Below are 20,788 nucleotides of genomic sequence, written 5' to 3'. Positions count from 1 at the left end.
GAATCGTAACCTGCAACATCCCCCGTACGTACGACGAAGTACGATTCGTACCAGGAGCTGGACTCCGTACGAATGGTACAGGGACCGTACAAATCAAATCCCCATATGATTCTCCCTCGGAACCCGCTGTACGCGACATCTGTACGGTTCGCGGCTGCTTTTTCCGAACCCGCAAGTACGATTCGTGTTGGGTACGCACCGTACGACCCTTTTTCTACGGGAGCTGAAAACACCCGTAAAAGCAGAGTTCGCCCCGAAACAGGTACAAAACGCCCCCCCCCCCCCCGGGTACGGTGCGTACCCCCCATGATCGCAGGGGTACGGTCCATGCCCCTGCGATCATGGGGGGTACGCACCGTACGGTGTATATGTGAATGTGCGCTTTTCCGTACGAATCGCCCTTACCTGACGTGGACCGTACGAATCGCGTCCTGATACCCCGGTCCGGATCGTACTCGTCGAGTCGTACGGTGTGTGTATGAGTCGTACGGAGACGGCTCCGGGTGCGAATCGTACGGACGAGAATTTTACCAGATCGGAATCGGCCCCAATGGCTCACATTTTGTTGCTCGTGATGTAGACTTGTTTTTAAACAAATTAGACATTAAGCACACGTTGGTCCCTTTGTACAGCCCTTCTTCGAACGGTCTTGTGGAGCGAGCTAACCGTTTGTTAAAGGATGCTGTACAAACAGCTGTAGCTAGTGGATTAAATATTCCTTCATTTTTGTTTCACAAAATTTGGAATTACAATTGTACACCTCATAGTACTACAGGCGTATCACCATTTATTTTGTTGAGAGGTCGTACACCAACTTCTAAACTCAATCCTACTTGGTTAATTGAGAACTCCAGTCACAACTCCGTTGATGTAAACAAAGTTAGAGATTTTGTTATCAAAAAACAAGAATGTTACAAGCAAAATTACGATAAACGCATGCATGTCACAGACAAACCTTTATTTCCAGGTGATTGGGTCATCATCAGAAAACCTGTGAAAGTTATTAAAGGTCAATCTAAATTTTCTTCACCTGTTCAAGTTATAAGAGTAGCCTGTATGGCGGTACTTCTGCAGGACAGAGGTTGGTGGAACAAGAATGCTCTTATAAAGATTACCGATAAACAGGCTGCCATAATTTGTGAGAATAAACATAATTCTGGTGGTTGACAGTTCAAATTCAGACTGGTTCGGTGTTGCTGACAACATTATTTCACCTACCTCTCAAGACTCAAGTTGTCAGTCACAACGTCCCATTACTTCCACTTCTTCTTCTGGTGAAGGTGACTCAAATGCAATTTCTGCTCATTCTGTATTGTATTCTTTTGCTTCTCATGGAGGGGAAGGAGATGGTAGAGGTAGAATGAACGGTCTTGCAAGAGTCAGAAATGCACCTCTTCGTTTTCGTGATTATATCATGAATTAATGTATAGATTTGCATATAGATTTTCTTTCTTTTCTCATTTTTGTATATAGTATTTTTACCTTACTTTGTTCTATTTATTTTTCCTGATAAAAGGGGGATGTGTAGTATGTATACATATTAGCCTATTGAGTGTTTCAAATATGTCTTTAAGGAATGTTATATTATGAAAGTTCTTAGGTGGTCATAGGGATTCCAGAATGTTAATTGTAAAATGCACTTGAACGCTTGAAGCCATTGAAGCAAGTCGTGTGTTTTCTTCTCTGGAAATAAATCTCTTCCTTTCGCACTTCCTGAGCTTGTGTCTACTTTTGGATCTAATATTTACCTGAAATGCTTACTACACACACACACGCTGTGGGTATGGGTGATGGTATTGCATTAAAATCAAGGTAGGTACCATAAGAAAAGCATAAGAAACAGGCAGACAATGAGTCAAGGTAGAAAGATAGTGCTAGCAGTATAGAGAAAGACACAGTTGGTGAATGGGAAAGATTGTTAAAAGAGCTGATAAAGCAAACACAAGGGACAAGGCAGTCAGGATTGTTGGGAAGACATAGTTACCCTACATGGGCATCAATTTCCTTTTGGGGACCCATTTGTTTATGACAACCTAACAGGAAATTTTGAAATGGGAATTTATTGATTTACACAAATTGCAACACAGAGAGGTTTAGGCAGAAGTGGAGTCTAAAGAACAGTGTCTGGAGCTAGCAAAGCGAAAGAGGGTGTCAACAAATGTGGATACATGGACTTCAGCCTTTTTAATATATGCTAGTGTATACTGTGAGAAGCATCCAGAGCATGTGGTGGCAATGTTTGAATATACCATCATAATTAGAAAGTCACAAATGGATCAGTAGTTTTGCTTGACTTCATTATGATTAAGAATTTCTAGCCAGGTTGAGGATTACTTCAGTAAAGACGCGGGAAGATATTGACAATGAATGATGAGTTCAGTTGAGGGTGCCTACAAGACTGGCACTGGTTTTACATACAGCAGTGATTTGCCAGTGCCTTAGATGCCCTTTTTTGGGTATCCATTGATCGGTGGGATTTTCAGGTAGGGGTCCTGGGAAGTCATCTCTCTTTTGCTGGATTTCCCACCCATCCCTTACATTTTTGTTTTTTCAATGCGGTTAACCCCCTCCCCCTTTTTTTTCTCTAATTCATTTATCCCTTTGGAGTTGTTCCATTGCCAACATTGTACATTTATTGTTATGACGCTTTGTTGGAAATTTGTTACTGTTCAAACTACAGGTGTGGGGATAGTTTCTTTCTGCAGTTTGGACAGTTTCAGGATTACAGCAGATGGCATGAGGACTGAAGGCTTGTGGGGGTCACCGATGAGGAGGAGGTGCAGGAGGATGGTACACTTGAAGGCAACATTTTGGGTAGGTAGAAAGGATGTTTGGTGGAAGCGCATTTTGGGGTTATTGGGGGTGGAATAACTGCGAGAGGGGAAATGTTGTTAAAGTGTATTAGTGAGATGGGCTTTTTTATGGCTGTAAACCATTGAAGCTAGCTGCAGGCCTGCCCTAATAAAGCGGCTTTTTGCTCTCTGCATATCAACTGATGGATGACAAGGCTGAGGCAGTAAGCAAGTCGTATGTGCGTTATGCGACATAGAGAGGAATGATCTAATTTGACTGGAAGCATTGTCCCAGGCCTGGTTCATTCTTGTGGGGCCAAGAGTGGAGGCAGAGTCTTGGGTGGCGGCCGAAGTTGTGGCCTGCTCATCACTGCAGGGGAGAATAAAGACAATGTCATTGGGTGGATGCAAGGATCCACATGAGCCGAGAAAGGGCCATCTGGGAAATGGGAAAGATGGTGGGACCTCATTAGTACTTGCTCTAGGCAAAGTTGCTGTGCTGGATGGGCAACCTGTGCATGCAGTCAGGGGCAGGAAGACACAATCACAAAGCTGGTATGGCAGAGACTGCCAAGAGTGTGCTGTGCTTCAGACCACGTAGTGTGATCCTGGAGCAGGTGATAGTCATTCTGGATCACCCACAGAGGGCACGATTATACAGCCTGGACGGCCTGTGGTACCGTACTGCACACGTAGTGAAGTGTGCGCACATACAGGTCCGGAGCTACCCTCAATTCTGAGGAGGAGCAGGCAACAAGAAAGTGAAGCAGGGTTAATATAAGGAACCCCGATAAACAAAAAAGAGCAGTTGAATGAGGTGATTCTGTACAAGTCTCAGTGGAACATGTCTCCAGGGCTGCCTAGTGAAAAAAGCAGAAGTTACTCAAGCATTGACATTTCAGAAGAAACGGGTCAAATAGCAGGGAGAGTCTAGCAAGAGGAGACACTCACAGGGCAGGCAGTTTATCGGGGGTGAACACTTATATGGTATGGTAGGAGGTGCTCTCAGTAGGACTGAAGAATGGGTTAAGATTCCATCGGAGGAGGAGAGTGGGGATAACACAATTATTAGAAATGATGCAGTGATCAGGGCCACAGCTCCCTTAGGTTAAGGACACCACATGGACAACCTTTGGAAGAGAGGCAAGGGTAGGTGAGCTGCTTCCAGGTCAGGTCAATTAAAGTCTGGGGACACCAGCTTGAAGTGAGGGAACAGTTTTGTTCAGCCTTGTCAAAATTGGGGAAGCAGAAGGGCAAGGACCAAACTAACAATGTCATGATTGATTGACACATGTTTGATGGATGTATGGGTCATGGTGGATACATATTTGTAAGTGCTAAGGACAATGGAGAGTTTAGGGATGACAAAGTATTGGAATTAGATTATAGGGAAGAAGAATACGCTCTGAATGAAGGGGAGATACCTTTCAGGGCAGAGAAAGGGGTGGCTGAAAGTAGAGCGAGGGGAAGGTCAAGAGGTTTGGCGGTTACCTAACGTGCCTGGATGTCTGCTGACTTACAGGTCAACAAAGGAAACATGAAGTGGGTGCACAGAACAGTGAAAGACAGAGCTGTGGCATCTTTAGCAAAAGTGTACAGGGAAGTGACACAGGGAGGTCTAAAAATTACAACCAGGCAAGCCTAGGTTGTGGAAATGTTGGAATAAAGTCGAAGAAGAAGTGGCGGAAAGGAGATCCTGGCAAAAGAGTGATGCCAATATGTTAAAATAAAGTGGCAGGCACAGAGGCTGAGGTGATCAATGACAAGAGAAGATGAGGAAGGGTAATGGAAGAGCCTAAGGAGTTGAAAACCGAGGGCAAAGAAGAGAAAAAGATGGTGAGGGCATTGCTGAGAGAAGGTATGGGTATCTGGGGAAAAAGAAGGAGGTGACGGATGTGAGTAACAAATTACCTTATATGTGCTATACATTTCCACTGGGAGTATATTTACCTTCAGTTACCAAAGAGAAGATTTAGAAGGGGGTGTTTATACATATGAACAATATTCTACTCAGAGAGATATAGGCAAAGGAGGGATTAAAAGAAAAAGTGTGGGAGTTGGCAAGTAGTCTTTGGGTTCTGATAAACATTGGTAAATGGAAATCCAGCTTTTCAACATATGTGAGTCTCTATTTCAAGAGGTTCCTGGATAGGTCCATATCAGATTTCAAATACATTGGCACTATAAGGAAAGCACAGATGGATTTTTGAGGGTATGGCATAGTTGTGTTAAAATGAAGAATTTCGATGTCCAATGGAGCTGGTGCTGTAGAAAATATTAGTGGAGGTTGATAGTGAACTTTGGCTCCATTGGATATCTCCTACTAGTGCAGTATAAGCCCTTTTTGGGAGGGATGGGTACATGAGGAAGGGAGCAATGGGTCAGTGTGAGGACATATAGGGGGTTCAGTAGGGGCTTCACTAGCAGACACCCTTGCAAATATAAGCACAAGTTGAGAGTCAAAGTGTAGAGGGAATCATTCAATATCTTGGGGAGACAGCAGAGCTTGGTTAAGTTCTGCAAGGAAGAGGCTTAACATTTTAACAACAGCTTGGCAACAGACTTTTTCATCAATTGATGTTGAAAAATTGGAAGATCCGCTGTCTTTTTATCTGGATAGAGAGGTTGCGGTGATGTTTGAATAGGGGTTTAAAGAAGTTTTCCATATGAGGTATCAGTGTCTGAGAAGAATGTGGCTTGCTGAAAGTTTGAGATCAGCAAAAGAGATGCTAAACGTGGGTTGGCAAAAACATTAGAAAGAGGTAAATAAAGGGAGGTTGGCAGGAACATTTGTGTAAAAAAGCAGTAGGTTAATTTAGAATGATATATCAGTTCTCATGGCCTGAAGGACTGTCAGTAAATGACTTTGTTGCAAAGGGGATACAGTATTGCAGTTTGCCCTGGTTGACATATCAGTCAGCTTTGTGAGGTTTAGTGGTGGGGGAGCCGGGATGGCTAGTATGACACAAAGTCCGCTTTCCGTCTATTACGGGTGCATCCAGTTGACTTTAATTTTCAGCGTATTCAATTAGAGGAAAAATCTATGCTGAGGAAGTGTTGTGGCTGGGCTTTGCAATCTTGTACAAGTTGTTTGAAGCATTTAGTACTTTTTTTTTTACAGAGGCGATGTTATCAGGATCGGGAAATGACATTGTGACTTACTGTTTGGATGACTATCTATTTTTAGGTTGAAAGGACTCTGCTGAGCAGGTATAAAGACCTGACAAAATATTTGCGCTGCCACTAGCACCTGAGAGAATAGAAGGTAGAGGTACTACATTAATGTTTCCAGGTAACACATTGGGCACAGTGAGGATGGAAGCTAGGTTGTCCACCAACAGAGCGCAGGAACTGGTGAACTGACCGAAAGCATTGATCTTGGTAAAATGTTTGGCGTTTAGGATGTTACAGAAGTTGTTAGGGCACCTAAATTTACTACAGGGTGGGTAGAGTTGGCAGCTATTTGTACTGGAGGCTAGGGTTTGCTATGGTGAGTGCAAAGTTACTCATGGCAGAGTGAGGATATCTGGAGTGGTGCGAGTGCATTTGGAAGTTTGTTTGATCTTTATAAGAAATTTTTTCAATGGTGTGACAATGTAGTCATTGGAGAAAGAGTTGACATGGCATAGTCAGATTTTCTCAGATGCAGCAAGAGTGGATAGTATTGGTCTATTATGGGATGGCCGATGGTGCCAGAATAGTGGCCTTGGAGATGGCCAGAAAAAAAGGCAGTAGCATAGTGTTTCTTGACAATTTCCCTCTGTTAGTTGTACTTCCTTTACGGGGAGGAGAATTGTCCAATATGACAGTCACTTTCAATGTGGACAGTGGGATGATGGGGACACGGGTGAATGCACCTAAGATGAGCAGGAGGTTGTTGAGGGTACTGAGCATTTCATGTTAGGTTGTTTGATGTTGAATATTGTTTTCAGGGCTAGGTTTGTGCCAATTGTGAACAATAACATAGCAGATGCTTTGTTTCATTCACAGAGGCAGACATCACCGGGCGAGCACATAGACAGAAGATGGGGATACAAGAAGAGATTTGGGCCCTGAGTGAATGTAAGTAGTAGAGCTGGTAGAGAGTTGTCTGCTATTGCTCCTTATAGAAAAATTTTCTGAGTTTATGAACCAACAGCAGGCGAGTTGTGTATAAGGATGTTACAAGGATGGTCCAAATAAAGGTTGAGATGAGGTATAGTCATTTGAGTTGTATATGTTACAGTTATTGTTCAGAGCTGTCAGGGTTTCAGAAATGCTTGGTACCAATAAAGTGTGAGGTATGGGAGTGGAGGTTGTGAAATTTGTAAATGGAAAATTGTTGTTATGGCTGTAGCACTGAAAAACAGACCAATGGGCAGAGGGGTGAGAGTAGTTAAAAAAGGCAAAGGCGGTTTGTTGTGCAATGTGGTGGAGTGGATTGATTTTAAGGAAGCATGAGGTTCTCAGGGCAAAATGTTTTTCTGTCATATGGATGGGAGGCGCTTAATGGCGTTGGGTTTGTTAGCAGTACAAAGGAAAGTGTTAGCGGGGACAGGTGGAGAGGTACAGAACTTTAACACATTGTTTCAGGATTGGAGCAGCATATGAGGGTAACAGGCTTAGGTTTTAATTGAGAGATAATGTGAGGTAGAGAAGGTATCCCTCTGCTTGTTGCCTTTGTTACATTTGACAAAAACAAAAGTTGTTTCCAGCAGTAGATAATACATTATTTCTTTGTTTTCAGGTTGTTTTGTGAGCTGTGCCTGGCAATTGCCTCCATATAGATTATTAGACATTTCTTCATTAGGTGGACAGCTAAACAAGCGGAAAAGATGCAGTTTGGGAGAAGCCTTGGGTTTTCGTGCATATGCTTTCAGAGTTGAATGATACGGAATAGGAGGCATGAAATGGGGGCAGCTGTTTCTGTGGTTGTTGCTGACTATGAGGTGTTCTCCAAATGTACATATACGCATGTATGTTTTCTGGTTAGAACTGGTACCTACGGGAATGTGGCGATGGGCGGTGAGGCATAATGCAGTGGAAAAGGGTAGGCAGAAAATGAAAAGTCAGATGTGTCCTTTTTGTGCAAGTCGTGGTATTGGTGTAATTCAGTACTGGATCATACACAAGAAGACTTTGCGTTGTTTATGCAAGATGTAGTTCATTTGTCTTTTTAGACAATGAGTACTATTTGCTGGAGATTTTGAGAGAGTTCAACAACAAAAATAGTGGAGTGTAAGGAAATGGCTGATTTTGTATGATTATCCCCAAAGTTTTGGACTGGTGCCTCTGGTATTCTGACTCTGAGAGTGCACTGAGGCCTACTAACCAGACCGCAGTGCCTGTGCCCTGACCTTAAAGTGTGTGTTTGATTGGCTTATACCCAATTAGCAAAAGCTAACTTACTTTTAAGTCCCTAGTTTATGATACCCAAAGTTCCCAAGGCCTGTAAGTTAGAGGGACAGCCCAGGGACTCAGCACAGGTTGTGCCACCCTGGGTGTGACAAAGGTGAAACATTGCCCCTAGTCTGCCACTGCAGACTCGAAGGGTAGTTTTAAACTTCTAACTCGACTTTGCCATTTAAAGTATCGGCTAAGTCAAGACCGCTCTTTCTAATTTATCTAAGTTACCCCTAAGTGTGCTATAAAACAGGGTGCTGTATATTAAGAAGTGGAATCATTGTTTGTACATGTTTTAACAGTAAAGATCCACAATTGTCATTTTTTTTTCTTCACAACATATTTTATTTGAATTTGATGTAATACAATCCGGATACATCCGGGCATGGTGCCAAATTTATTACCATCACAAAGTACATCTGTATCTTCTGAGTGCCCACTGCCCCAATTGCAGTCTACCTTAATAAGACACAAATCCAAATCAACCCCAGATGCATCAAGCACCCACTCTGCGAATTCTAAATAGCGAAAAATACAGAATCGCTATCTAGAATTCGCAGAATGGGATGCATCATCAAAATTGCTAATCAACTGCGATTCGCAATCGCCCCCAATCGCCGTATGCGAATTACCCAAAATCGCTGTTAAATCGCAGAATCGGCTGTTTCCCAACCCCAAATTGCGATTTCGCAAATACCGAAATCGCAAATCTCGCAGATTGCGAGATCGCAGAAACGGGAAGTCGCATTTTGAGCACAATGATGGCATCACAACCAGGAAGTAGGCAGCTCCATGCCTCATTTGGAACACAGAGCTGGATAGAGAAGGAGGCACAGCACTCAGCTCCACGAGACACACCCTGCTGTCCCAAGACAGGACACACATTGATACCAGAATGTCCCAGGATGCAGCAGGATCCAGTGAAACAGGCAGGAAGCGGAAAATAAAGTTCTCTGAACAAGAGCTGGAGTACTTGATAGAGGGAGTCAGCAGGGACCATGACAAGCTGTTTGGAAAGCTTTCCCGGAAGGTGCAGAGGCTGACAAAAGGCGCTTCTGGCTGCGCATCAGGGCAAAGGTCAACGCCGTTGGAGTGACACAGCGGTCAATCGATGACCTCAAAAAGAGGTGGTACGACCTCAGAGGCCGTGCCAAGGAGCACATTGCGGAGAGACTGGCCACGGGAGGAGGAGACTCCACAGTTCCTGCAAACACACCACTGGAGGACTTGGTGGAGGACACCATCAACCCTGCAGCCTGCGTGGGGGTCACTCAGCTGGACACCTCCCATGCCTCACACCAATCACAAGGTAAGAGCCATGCAACTGCGACCCCGTCCCCTAACAATGCCCATGCCCCCAGAGCAAGACATATTGGTAACCCCAGTAATGCAGTCCCTGCCCATCCCAAACGCCCAATTGCATTGTGGGACCTGTAGTGTGATAATGTGCCCTGATAGCCACACACAGCCAAGTCAAGTGAAACATACCCCTAAAGCCAGTGAGGGAATGCCAGCCTGCATGCATGTTGCTACAGCCCAGGTGCCTGAATCATATCTTTAATCATGCACTCATTCACATCACAGGTGCTGCAGATGCTGAGATGTCTGATAGCGAGACACTCCATACCGTGGAGACTCCAGATGAGACGGAGGGAGAGAGCCAAACAGCACCAGCACCTGCACCTTCACATGCACCTGCACCAGCATCTGGACAAGCACCTTCCCAAACGCACAGGGCCACCCCTGCAGCCATAGGATGAGCTCAACCTCCCCCGGCATCACGCATGGCAGTGGAGCAGACCCCACCACCACCCAGGAGGTAGACACGCCGCACAGCCACTGTGCGGTCCCAGGCAAGCGGCAGGTTGAGGCAGCAGCGCTCTGTGGCCACACCACCAGACATGGAGCCACAGGCACAAAATCTAGGGCTAGGAATTGAAGCTCGGATGCTTGCTGTGCACCGCAAGAAGGCACAACACATGGCAGCCATGCAGCTGCAGCTGTACAAAACTGCACGCAATATAAACCAACTAACTGAAAGTGTGCAGGACATCACCCGCCGACGCCACCGTCAGCTGCTGACACGGCTATCTGCCTATACCCGGTCAAACCACCTCATTGGGAACGCCATGCAGCTACAGATGGTACAATGCTGCCAAGATGTAGCAAGGGCCCTGGAGCAGGTCACCACCGCTGTGGAGAACCAACAGGTGTGCGGCCATGGCCATTCAAGGGGGGGGGTGATGATGCCAGTGAGGGTACATCGAGCCTGAGCAGCCTGTCTGTGCCGGTGCTACCTGAAAGGCGCCGCAGTGCCAGGCCCAATGCTGCATCACGGCCGGACACTCCCAACGTGGAGTTGGAGAGGCGACAGGGTGCGTCCGGCAGGAGTTGCCAGTGACTATCTATACATTACCGGTAGTGCCATGGTGAGGTAACCACGTACGCCTGCTCTGGATACAAGAGCCTGTATGACTCAATACGTTTCCACAAATCTTTGCTGATTTAAAGCACATCTGGAGCTTGTTGACCAAAAAATAAGAATTTATTTTGAACATAAATCTTCCTCATGTCATTAATTCATGTGGCATGCATGAGTGCAGTGTTGTGTGAGGGGTATGGGTGCACTAGAAATAGTTCAGTGTGATGTTGTTGCGGCGCCTGTGTCCTTCAGCAAGATTCTCGCCGCATGCATTATGCACATGTGCAGGTGGCAGGTTGTCCCCCTCCGACTCACTACCAGACACCTCCACAGGTATCCTCCTCTTGGTGGCAATATTGTGGAGTATGGCACACACGGCCACGATGCGGCAGCAGACCTCAGGCTGGTATTTGAGGGCGGGTGTGTATGCCGCTGTGCCGGAAGATGAACGAATCGTGCGTGCTCCCCGGGTATTGGGCTACAATGTCTGTGATGATGGTCTTCGCATTGCAGACCATCTGGATGTTGAGTGAGTGGTATGACTTGCGTTTCCGGTACATGTATTCGGTCTCTGCCGGTGAACAGATGTGAATGTGGGTGCAGTCAATGCAGCCAATTACATGGAGGAAATGGGCGGTGTGAAAGAAGTCCAGTTTAGTTTGCGTTAAGTCCTGTTGGGTTGTTGGGAAGGTGATGTAGTGGTGGATCCGGCTCAGCATGGCGTCCAGGAAACTCTGTAGGCAGCGTGACAGTGTACTCTGTGATATACCCCCTGCATATGCGACTATCCCCTGGAAGCTTCCGGAGGCCAGGAGGTGCAGGCAGCACAGGACCTGGACATGGGTCGGCACGGCATTGGTCCTCCGTGTTGGGGGCTGCATCAGGGGGTCAAGATCTCTGATGATCTTCTTTATCATTGCCCCATTGAGCCTGTATTTTGAGTAGATCTCCTCTTCAGTCTGTCCCAGGAGTGTAATCCGCAGCCGGAAAATGCGTTCCTTGATCCTTCGTCGGTTCTGGGCTGCAGCCTGAAGCCTCAGCCGCCTTGCCACAATGTAGAGACCTGGCATTGTGACTTTCCTCATGCTCCTAAGTGTGTTTGATTTACTCTACACCTGTTTCTTGTTTGCATTTTTTTTTCCAATTGGACTTCATGGTTACCACCTGGTTTAGCTTCTCCTTAAATTGCGACTCGGTTTTTGCGAATTTGGGTATTTTAGCAATTTGCGATTTATGATGAATTTGAATAGCGATTTTTTTGCGAATTCGCAATATATTTGCGAATTCGCAATATATTTGCGAATTCGCATTTTATTTCGCAGAAAATGTGGGGAATCGCTGTTAAGGAATCGCAATGGAGATTACCAAAAGGTTTTGCAATTCTTTGTTTTGCGAATTCGCTATTTGCTGCTTTTGTGGTTGATGAATTGCGGACGCGGTAATTGCAATCGCAATCGCTGTTTCACAGCTATTGCGATCGCTATTTCGCTTGATGAATCTATGTCATAGTCATATTGGAACAAAACTGTAACATAAAACAATACGCATCAGTACATCTCGCATTCCCTCCCACTCCCCCTGGCCGTCCCCTTAAGTAAGTGTTGTGTTCCACAGTGCATCTGCCTGATCTCGTCCATATGGTGTTGTCTCATTATCCAAGCATTGATGGGAGTTATTAAGTGGTTCCATTGACAGACCACTGTAATCTGCCCATCTTTGCCACATTTTGGTATGTTTCTGGGGCATCCCTGTGCTATAAATACTGGGATTCCTAGTTCCTTATTGAAATCCATGCCCCGCTTCCATGTTCTGATACAGGGCGGTGAATCTGCTTTCTATTGTGTGGAATGTCCCATTTGGCTAGAGTGAGCCCCAAGGATAACAAATGGCGTTTATATATGTTCCCTCCTATTCCTTCTGTGCGATGTAGTAATATACGTTTTGGGGATCTAGGAAGGTCCCACGCCAGCACCTCTGTTAGACAAGTCAGTACTCCGCGCCAGAAGTGGTCTAATGCAGTACAAGACCATGAGGGGTGTAAGAATGTGCCTTCTACCCGTTTGCAGCAGAGGCATAGTGGGGACGCAATTAACCCAATCTTCCATAAATTGTAACTTGTATAGTATGCCCTACGGAGATATTTGAATTGTATGAGTCTGAGACGTGTAGATATTGCTGCCTCTCTGAGTGATTGTAGTGTCTTCATCAGTGGAACCTAGGTCGGTCGTCCACATTGCCCATAGGGTGTCTAGTGTACTGGGGTTATTTGTGGTGAGGGATTAGTATATTTTTGTAATTTTGTGTTCCCCTAGGTCGCCCATTAGTAGTTTGCCTTCCAGCGGGTTAAAATCAGGGATGGCGGTGAGGTTGTGGATATATGGGTTTAGGGTATGTCTTAGTTGTAGGTACTTACAAAATTGGCTGCGATGCAGCGACAATTCTTCCTGAAGCTCTTGAAATGATGTAAATATATGTCAGTGGGTTACATTTCCTACCGACAATATCCCTATTTGATTGCACTGTGTGAAGCCTTCTAGATCTGCAACTTACTAGAGTAGTCGGTTGTGCCATAGGGGTTTCCCTAGTGATGTGGCCCCACCACCACATCCGGCACAGAGATTGTCGCCAAACGAAGACTAGAACCCTGGTCGCAGGTGGGAGTTTCTTTGAGACGGTTCTATTATAGATACGTATACTGGGAGAGGTCCCCCGTTATCAATTGCTCCACTCTATATGCCAGGTATTGCTTGGAGCCATACCACTACTCATTCAGGTTTGTTAGGTGTGCTGCTGCATAGTAGGATTGAATATCTGGAGCTGTTATCCCACCTCAGTATGTTGATTGAAAACATGTACATAGTGCAACTTTAGTGGTACGACCTCCCCAAAGGAACTAGCCCAGGGTTGCATTTATTTGTCGAAACCACCATTGTGGAATTGGATGGGACTGGAGTTGATTTAATGGGCATGGGAGGGATGCCACCCTAAAGATGGCAGATATCCCATTTAATAATAAGGGAAGATTTGACCATGCATTGACCTCAACTTTCACACGTTCTGTTAGAATGCTAATGTTTCGATCCCATGAGATGGATTGAGTATTTGATAAGAATGTGCTGAGATATTTTAGGCAATTGGTAACAACTGTAAGCTCCTCGTCCCATCGCCTGCACCCCAATGTTCTCTGCAGGGGTCATACTAAGGACTTTTGATTATTTATGCATATGCCGGATGTCTTCCCAAAGATTCGTATAGTCGGCAGGATCCTGGGCCAAGACCTATGTGAGTCCGTGAAAAAGATGAGGACATTGTCTGCGAAGAGTGCTGTGTGGTCCAATATTTCGGACGTCCATTCAAATCCTCTCATCACCGCATCGCGCCGTTCCACATAGCCAATGATTCAGTTGATGAGAGCGAAAAGAAGGGGGGATGAGGGGATCCTTGCCTGGTGCTACAACCTATTGGAAATTGACGGGATATGGCCCCACTACCTATATGGATGCGGTAATATCTCTGTACAGTAGCTGTATGAGGGCTATGGATTTGAGGTGATGTTTTAGCAATATAAAACATTTATGTCCAGCTGACCGAGAGAATGCCTTGTCCATGTCGGCTAGGAGCAGTGCAGCTGATTGATCGAGCGGGCCCACAGCAGCAATTGCATTATGAACTTAATGTGTGTTCTGTTGAGTTGCTCGCTGTGGCATAAATCCAGCTTGGTCTGGATGAACGAGGTATGACATAAGCGATATTAGTCTATTTGCTAACACTTTGGCTAGTAGTTTAGCTTCGACGTTCATAAGTGAGATCGGCCTGTATGATGAGCATAGTTCAGGCGGGCGTCCGGGTTTATGGAAGAACACTTTAAACAACTCTCAGGGAAAGCCATTGGGTCCCAGTACTTTCCTGGGTGTCATTTTGAGTGCTGCGGTGGTCAATTCTTCTAATGTGATGGGGCAGTCAATGGATTCACACATTGTGATTGATATGGTCTTCGGGGGAATGTCTCTGAAGAAGTCTGTTAGGGATTCTTGCTTAATACAGAGCTCTTGATAGAATGTGGTGAAACACTGTGCTATATCTGCTGGGTCTGTAAGTATAACGTCTGTTTGTGATTTAATTGCAGGAATCCGCATAGGTTTCAGAGAGTTTTGTCCTAGTCTATGCAAGAGTTTACCGGATTTATCCCCCACTGATATATCCTGCTTTGTGTGGCAATCCACACTCATTTTGGCTCTTCCAACAGCACATCTTTGTATTGCTGCTGTAATAAGGTTAGCTGTCTATGAGTGTTTGTCCCATCTCCCTCCGACTCCGTCTTTCTAATTCAACTTGTTGTGCTTCTATTTGGATCAGCTGTTGCTTTTGGCGACGTCGTTCTGTGGCACAGAGGCTTATATCACAGCTGCATATAGTTGGCTTCATTGCTTCCCATAATGTTGTGACAGAGGTGGTTGGCCCTTCATTGAGTGAGATGTAATCAAGTAGGGCCTTGTGAAAGTGTGATTTGTACAGAGGGTTGTGTAGGTGCCATAGGGAGAAATGCCAACGAAATGGAGGTCTGTTGGGGCCGATATGTAGTATCACCCAAACCGGAGAATGATCCAACAGGCCTCGGGCATAATCTTAGCTTCAAGCATTCTGTGTGCATGTTCGCAGGTAATGAGCAAATAATCTAATCTCAAAAAGATTACTGTGCACTGTGGAGAAGTAGGTATATCCTGCTATTGTGGGGTGTGGTGATCTCCATGTATCAGTCCATTCTAGCATCTCTGCCCTGGGACCTAGTTTTGATGTCTTGGAAGTGCCTACTTTAGTAGAGGGCCTCCATCTGTCTTGTTCTGGATGTAATACGTCATTCTAGTCCCCTCTGACTAATGCTAGGCCATCCGGTATAGACTCCTATACACAAACTATGCAGTCAATGAAGATATGAGTAAGCGGGGGTGGAGCATATACGCTACCCAACAGAATATAATCCTTCCCAAATTTTCCATGTATGAAAATATATCTTCGTTGGGTATCAGCCCACAACCGATGTGTGTGAAGGGAACTTGTTGGTGTATCAATATTGCAGCCCATCAAACCCCACTTAAGAACCCTGAGTGGAATGTATGTACAAAGCCATATCTGGCCAGTCAAGTGGTTTTTGAGCCCATTAAGTGAGTCTTCTGTAGGAGCAGAATGTCTGTTCCTAGACCTTTAGCTTGCCTTAGCACTGCTCCACGTTTAACTTTGTTGAGTAGGCCTCAGACGATACAAGTGATAACAATGAGCTTACCATCAGGGATTTGATCTGCAGGTCTTGACATATCTATGTGTAGTGCATGTCATCAAAGGAGCAGCGCTTGAGGGAATGTTGTGTCAATGCTCGAGATATAATATAAACTAGTTACATACAGCCAACCTTGTTACAGCAACCCCCTCTCCATCCACATCCCCTCCCGTTCCCACCCCAATACCTCAGTGAACTTTGAAGCATCCGTCGCAGATGGAAAACTGCATCCACCCCAACAGGGGCAGAACACGTGATCCGTCCAAATATTCCCAACATGTCCCATTGGGGCTAGTGCCCGGAGTGTCCGAGATGGTAAACTCAGTTATTGTAGCCCTGTGATAATGCTGGCATGTGTAGCATAATGTCTCGTGAGTTGATGTTAAGCAGGTCTGGCAAGTCCATAGGTATGTTAGCTTGAGCACATGTTATGACTGGCTTCCATTGAGATCTGCCTGCTTTGCTCCTCAGGACCTTGAGCGCCAGGATGATCGTGATCTGTGTCTGTGATTGTCTTTCTTGTTGCTTTGGCCATTTTGTGGATCTCCTGAGAAGCGCTGTGGTGGTGTGTGCAGCTTCTCATGTCTGACTTTATCCATCCACTGGAAAACCGCCTCTGGTGTATCGAAAAAGATGGTGCAATTTCTGTAACTATTTCTCAATCGGGCTGAAAAAAGTAGCATATATGGAATTTGTAGATCTCGGATTCACACTTTCACCCAGATGAAGGATTGGCGTTATTATTGCTCTATCCTAGTGTAATCTGGGAATACCATTTTACGGTGGGAGTCATAAGTGATGGTTTCATGTGTACGAGCGAGGCACAGGATGGTGTCCCGGTCATGGAAAATGAAGAGTCGCCCTATGACCGAGTGCGGTCTGGCCCCTGAAGGTGCTTTCGCAAGCAAAGCTCTGAGGGCGCGCTCAATTATGAAACATGTGGACAATGCGCCTTCCGGAATCCAGGATTTGAGATACTGAGCCAAGAATGCGCCCATGTCTTTAGCCCCGCACTCTTCAGGGAACCCCACAAAGCGAAGAATATTTCTTCGGGCACTAACCTCGGTGTCCTCCACCCAGGTGGTGATGCCCTGCATGAGTTTCTCTAGCAGGTTCACTTTCCCATGAAGGGTCGAGATTGAATCTTCCACAGTAGATACTCTGGTTTCGGCTTGAGTGATGCATCCAATGGCGTTGCATAGATCTTGGCGCAATGACAAGATGCATTGTTTCGTGGTCAAGGTTGGCACCTTGTCTTTGAACATGACTGCTGAGGATCCCTTATGGATGTTTATTGTATTTGGGCCATATAATGTCTGGATGTGTAGCTCTGGGGGCTGCTCTCTATAGGCTGGTTGTGCGGAGGGTAGTTAGATCCCAGGGAAAGGTTCAGCAGTGTGTGCTTTGCGCTAAGGGGGATCTTCCCCAACCACAGGCCACACCAAAACCTAGTCTGGCCGCTTCCGTGGGTGGGGCTACGGCCCCCTCCCCTAACGGGCGCTAGCTTTTACCCACCGCCTATGGTAGAATTCTTACTGCATTTGTTCTGTATTGTATGCCTACCATTCTCCCAGTCCTGAGATGGGCTTGCGGGCTGAAAATTCTACAGTGTGTCACCTTTGCGGGAAGTAGTTGTGTCTTTGAGCTCCACCTCTGATTGTGCACGTGTATAGTCCCCCCTTACGTATTCCACAGATGCGTAACGTTGGCTGATTAACTTTGCGCTGTTTGGGGGAGCAACAGACCCTGGCCCTGTCCTCAAATGCAATGCTCGGCCCTCTGACCTCCATTTCCACCGAGGCGGAGAACAGCCATGTCTTGAACTGCTTCCGTTAATTCAAACAATTCTGGATCTTTCTTAGCTTAAGAGGCATAGAATTCCATAAGGTCAGAGCTAGGACTCATAAAGAAGGTCCTCCCATGTAGATGTGGAACATCATGGGAAAGGGAATGTCCTTCCAGGTCCCCAAACATTAATGGTGGGAGCACTCCATTTGTACAAATTGTATTTAGATGGAAAAGCACTGACTGGACAATGATTCATCGGATGTTGTAAGGTGCCTTGCTGGTTTCTGGTTTTCGGACCCCCGTCACCTCCCTGAGAGAGCCTTGGACTGTTCAGCCATTACTACCTTGACATTTAAGTTGGCATGGAGTGTTGAATGGTTTTCAATTTGGTTACTAGTATGGGGACCACAGAAAACAAGTGGTAAACAACCTTAGTTGACATATTTAAGGCACAGTAATCTTTGCATGCCCTTAGGGGATTCAAACCATTCATCACAATCTGGTCATCAACAATGTCAAAGACTTCTTAATGGTCACTATACCAAGGAGGGAGAGTTTATAATTGCCCATTATTAAAAGTTCATCATCCATTACTTGCTTGGACAGGACATAGATGCCTGACTGATAGGTATGAAAGATTATGTAAGTTGATGGGGTCGCCTTAGAAAGAATTTATGATAAAGGAGGGGGTGTCTGTTTCTCAGGTGATTGTTTGCATTGAGGTTGAAGGAAAGATACTTTAGCATGAGTGCCCTGAAGAAAGTTTACTTGGGAATGCTACAGAGTAACAGGCATAACATGCTGGGCATGTGCTGGATTCAAAATTATACCAAATTTTGTTGCTCTCATTGAAACAAATTGGAGCTGTCTGTGGATTTTTGGAAGTCATGATGAAATGTAATTAATAGAGACAAGCATTTGCAATGCAATCGGTCTTGCCTTTGGGAACTTATATGTATTTAGCTATGCAGCACATTAGCCTGGGTGCTGAAACATCTACTGTTCTTTAACATGGAGGGAAAGTAAGCACCAAACTGCATGACACACCAGGTATGGGAACACATGGAGAGAAATAATGCCTTTCAGGGGGAAATGGTATAGTCCAAAGCTCTGCTTTTAATATAAAATCAGGGCCTTCGGTAGTCATATCACTGAAAATACAAGATTTGAAAAAAATATTATTATCTACGGGTGCTTGTGGAAAACAATTTCTATGGACTGGAATCTAGAGAATGCTAAAGTGATTCTGGCATTTTACTGACCTCTCCTGGTCGTTTTCTATCAAGAAAGTTAAATAGAGGCAGTTGCCAGAAATTTTTAAAAAAGAAAGTTCCTCGGCAGAAAGCAATTCTGGTATTTTACTGACCTCTAACGGCCGTTTTCTATCAAGACAGTTAAATAGAGGCAGTTGAACAAGCAAAAAGCAAGTCTGGTATTTTACTCACCTCTGCTGGTCGTTTTCTATCAAGACAGTTAAATAAAGGCAGTTGAACATAAAAAAGTCCCTAAGAGGAAGCAAACAAGTCCTAGGGCTGATCTCCAGAGTCGACAAAGTACATACACATGGCAAACGACCGTGAAGCGTTTCCTGAGGAGCCCGGAGCCTGGAGTTTTCGCGTTGCGGCTTTTCTTTTTTGCCGATTATCGCGAAATTAGGCAAGGCCGGTTCAGGGAGTGAAGACTGAAGCCGTCGGAGCTTCAACCTTGAAGGTCTGCAGCCGAGGAGTTTTGCTGTGGACTGGCTTTCAGCACCTGCGCACCCCCGCTCGGGAGGAGAAAGAGAAGGTGCTTTTTTCTGGCAGCCAAGAAGGACAGCGAGGGCTGTATACATTGAGGTGAGGAGGGGGTGCACTAGTAACTACCAGGATAACTGTTGAGGGTGCAGGAAAGGAAGAATAAACGTGAGTCCGTCTGTGAAAGAGGCAACTTGGTTACTTCTACGAGAGGATAAAAGAAAGAAAAGGGCGGGGTTTACCAGGACTTTCTTCCGGGACTTGTATTACCAGGGGTCTAAGGGGAGCAGAGGAAGTAAAACAGAAGGAAGGAGAGGAAGGAAAAAGGAGAAAAAAACGGGAAAGTAACAAGCAAGGAGGAAGGAGGAGAGGGGAGGGGAAGAAGAGGTAAGGAAAGGAAAAAGACGCTGTTTATGAGCTACTTTCGGTATTCCTGATCTGCTTACCTGGAACTGCGTCGCTGGATTCTTCGTCACCCCTAGCTGACTGTGGGGGTTCTACTGGCTGCTGGGGCATTCTTGCCTGCAGGGGACGTGCCTTACCTGCCATCACCACCGAAATTGCCGTGAGGGCAACGGCCAGCGTGTCTCGTGCTCCCTGTTCCCCTGCTGCTTTCAAGGCGAGGGAGTAAGACACCGACCTGCCGCGCTGCCGCCATCCCTGCCGTGAAGGAAATGGCATTGCAGACTACATCCCCCAGGGGCCTTTACGAGGGCGCACGCCGAATACGTCTTCAGAGGGCGCCACAGGCCCTCATAGGCGGCGCTGCTTCACCGCAGCACGGGACGCACGCGGGCGGCGGGCCCGTCCTTGCCCGTCATTGACCGGAGTAGACTGGGCTGGGCCACCCCTCTAACTTTTGGAGCCCCGGCATCCCGCCATATCGGTTGGAGCTAAAGGTACGGTGATCCCTCACTGCCCTCTTTGTTGCTGCATGCACTAATATTTTTAGAAATGGCTCCACCAAATCATCCCACCCGTGCGCAAGGGAAACGCGCATGCGCTGTGAAACCTTCTGTTCCCAAAGCAAAACCCCGTCACCTCTGGTCCCTACAGCAATAGACTTAATGCTTCAAAAGGCGATTGGTGTGGTCACCACTGAAATCTAACTAACCGAAAGACGTCTTTCAATTACACCTGATTGTTTTCCATTGACTTCTCCTCCCCTATTGACTCAATGAACTCATTTGAACTGAATGGGAGTGCAAAACTGGATTCGGACTCAAATAACCACAATACCTCATTAACTACGGCCTCTAGATCAGAGGGCCAACCATCCGCTGCCCGGCTGTCAAAGAAGAGAATCCTGGGTAGTAATCGGGGTCCTAAAGGGAAAAAATCAAAGGGTGGGCTTGGCAGAGGTCCTGTTAAGTCAAAGAAAAATGGTAATCCCCTA

The sequence above is a fragment of the Lissotriton helveticus genome, chromosome 9 (genome assembly GCF_964261635.1).
Source record: "Lissotriton helveticus chromosome 9, aLisHel1.1, whole genome shotgun sequence".
Classification (NCBI taxonomy): Eukaryota; Metazoa; Chordata; class Amphibia; order Caudata; family Salamandridae; genus Lissotriton; species Lissotriton helveticus.
The sequence above is the reverse complement of the archived record's forward strand: the minus strand, read 5'-3'. Positions refer to the sequence as shown.